A 2,415-nucleotide genomic window follows, 5' to 3' on the forward strand; every position below is an offset into this window, starting at 1 on the left:
GCATCTGCCTTTGGCTCAGGTCATGATCCCAGGGTCCCGGGTTGAGCCCTGCTTGGAGGAGAGTCTGCTTCTCCCTCTCCTTCTGCCTCCCTCTCTCTCTCAAATAAACAAATAAATTTAAAAAAAAAATGAGCACATAACTTAATTCATATAATACAAGGTAGGTAATTCATTGCTCCATTCCCATCCTTTCCCTTATATATTCTCTCTTCTACAAGATCAGGCATATCAAATGTGGGGCCTGTCATGCTGCTAACTTGTAGCTGATTTGTTTGCCTCTCAGTGCGGTTATGAAAGCTCGTGAAGTCAGGAGCTGGGGCAGCCATCTTGCAAGCATGAGGAGGCAAGCCTGAAAACAAAAGCCAGCAATGCTGAGGATGGAGAAGCCAAAAGGTGGGAAGAAACCGGGTCTTCCATTTCAGCCTCTAAATTTACTAATCCTTGAACTACTCGGCCCCCAAACTTCTTGTTATGCAAGGTAATGGGCATCATTTTGTTTAGGCCACTTTGTCAGGTGTTCTGTTCATGACAGCCAGAAGTCAACCAGAATGATCGCTTGGCCTTTTACCCTTTCACATATTGACTGTTGTGCCCAGACATGCCTGGCTCTCAGCAGAAGAGCTCCTGTTGGGCTCTCCGCTATAGGTGTCTCTGGGCTCTGTGAAGAAATAATGAACTGCTTGTGGGTCCAAAGTCCTCGCGGCTCCTTTGCTTTGTCTCACATATAGGCCACAGCAAGCACTCAAGAGTAGCAACTGCTTATTTTTTCATAAAATAGGGGCTAAATACATGAATATATACTTTTGAGACTCTATAGATGCTCCTACAAAGAACAGTTAAGGGCCCTGGAGGGTGACCATACTCATGTGAGTCCTAGCTCTGTCCTCCCTTGACTGGGGCTAGGTCTCCCAGGGAACCATGGTGTCACCTACCTTGTGAATCTGATCCCATGAGGTTGCCAAGAAGTTGACTTCTCTGCCTCTATTCTGTGTGAGGGGACACTCGGCATCAGTAAGTTTCCTAAATATAAAATAGTAAATGTGTTCTAATTAAATAAATTAAGTACTTGGGAAATTAAGCGTAAAAACTAACAACAAACCTCCCATTTACCCCAGCAATCATTTAGGCTTACACCTCCCCTGTTAGCAGGACTAAGAAGCCCCAAGAATGGGCTGAAGTTGCCATTTCTCTGTCCAGAACCCTCAATAGACTGTATGTTCTGTGAAGGCATTAGCTATGTCTACCTGGCTCACCCAGTGCCTGCCTGAGCTTCTGTCTCCTTGTAGATGCTAAATACCTACATAAAGGATGAATAAATGATGAGCTGTAATGCGAGGCCCAGGGCTATGAGAGGTTCAGCCATATCAGATCCTGGCGGGGACTGCTCCTAAGGGAGTCCTGCTCCGTGAGCTCCAGGAGAACAGCAACAAGGATGAGTTAGTACATTATTGGCAAAAGGGCTTCACTGAAATCTTGCTGTAAATTTGTTGCAGAAAGGGCACTTGGGCATTTACTGTTAAACAAAGACAGGAATCTATATAACATTAATTAGAACTTCCATTTACTGAGCAAAAGCTGTCTCAAACACTGTGCTCTGCTTTAGACATTCATTTAATCCTCCTGACCACCCCACAGGTACTATGGTTGGCAGCCTCTAAGATGTCCCCTGATGACCCCCACCTCTTGACATCTACACCCTTGTATAATTCCCTCCCCTTGAGTGTGGGCTGGATTTATATACTCAGTTCTAAAGGACAGTGCGGTAGAAGTAATGGGATGTCACTTGCAAAATTAGGTTATAAAAACATTGCCTTCTATCTTGGGTGCTCCAGCTGCCGTGTCGCGAGCTGCCTTTTAGGGAGGCCTATGTGGCCGAGAACTGAGGGAGACCCCCAACCAATAGCCAGTGAGGAGCTGAGACCCTCAGTCCAATAGTCTGCAAGAAATAGCATGCTGCCAACAATCACACTCATTGACGTGGAAGAGGGGTCTCGCCCAGTCAAACCTTCGGATGGGACCACAGCCCTGGACGACAGATTAACCGCAACCTCATGAGATCCCTGGAGCCAGAAGCTCCCAGCTAAGCCATGCCTGGATTCATAATCCACAAGAATTGTAACATAATGAAGGATTATTGTAAGCTGCTACGTTTGGGGGTAATTTGTTGTGCAGCAATAGATAATATAAGGAGGTACTAGTATTATTTGCACTTTACAGAAGAGGAAACTGAGGTTCAGAGTGGACAGGAAATGGTGAAGCCGGGATGTGGACTGATGTGGTTTGACCTCAGAGGCTATATGATTAATGACGAGAGTCAGTTTCAGATGGTGTTAAGCACGTTGCTACTGTTTAGCCAGAGTAGGTACTGTGCAGAATCTTTTTTGGAAAAGAATCTTCTTTGGAAAAGCTAATATG

At 45.4% G+C, this 2,415-nt stretch overlaps 1 long non-coding RNA gene across 1 annotated transcript; it reads left to right on the plus strand.

The window, feature by feature from the left end:
• The first annotated feature begins 441 nt into the window (after positions 1-441).
• Positions 442-2,147, plus strand: LOC145722228 (uncharacterized). The gene is made up of 2 exons (XR_014146340.1): positions 442-478; positions 1,833-2,147. It is a non-coding gene; the product is annotated as an uncharacterized LOC145722228 (long non-coding RNA).
• Positions 2,148-2,415: the final 268 nt, after the last annotated feature.

The sequence above is a fragment of the Leptonychotes weddellii genome, chromosome 6, assembly GCF_054177405.1.
Source record: "Leptonychotes weddellii isolate Sample4059 chromosome 6, ASM5417740v2, whole genome shotgun sequence".
NCBI classification, from domain to species: domain Eukaryota; kingdom Metazoa; phylum Chordata; class Mammalia; order Carnivora; family Phocidae; genus Leptonychotes; species Leptonychotes weddellii.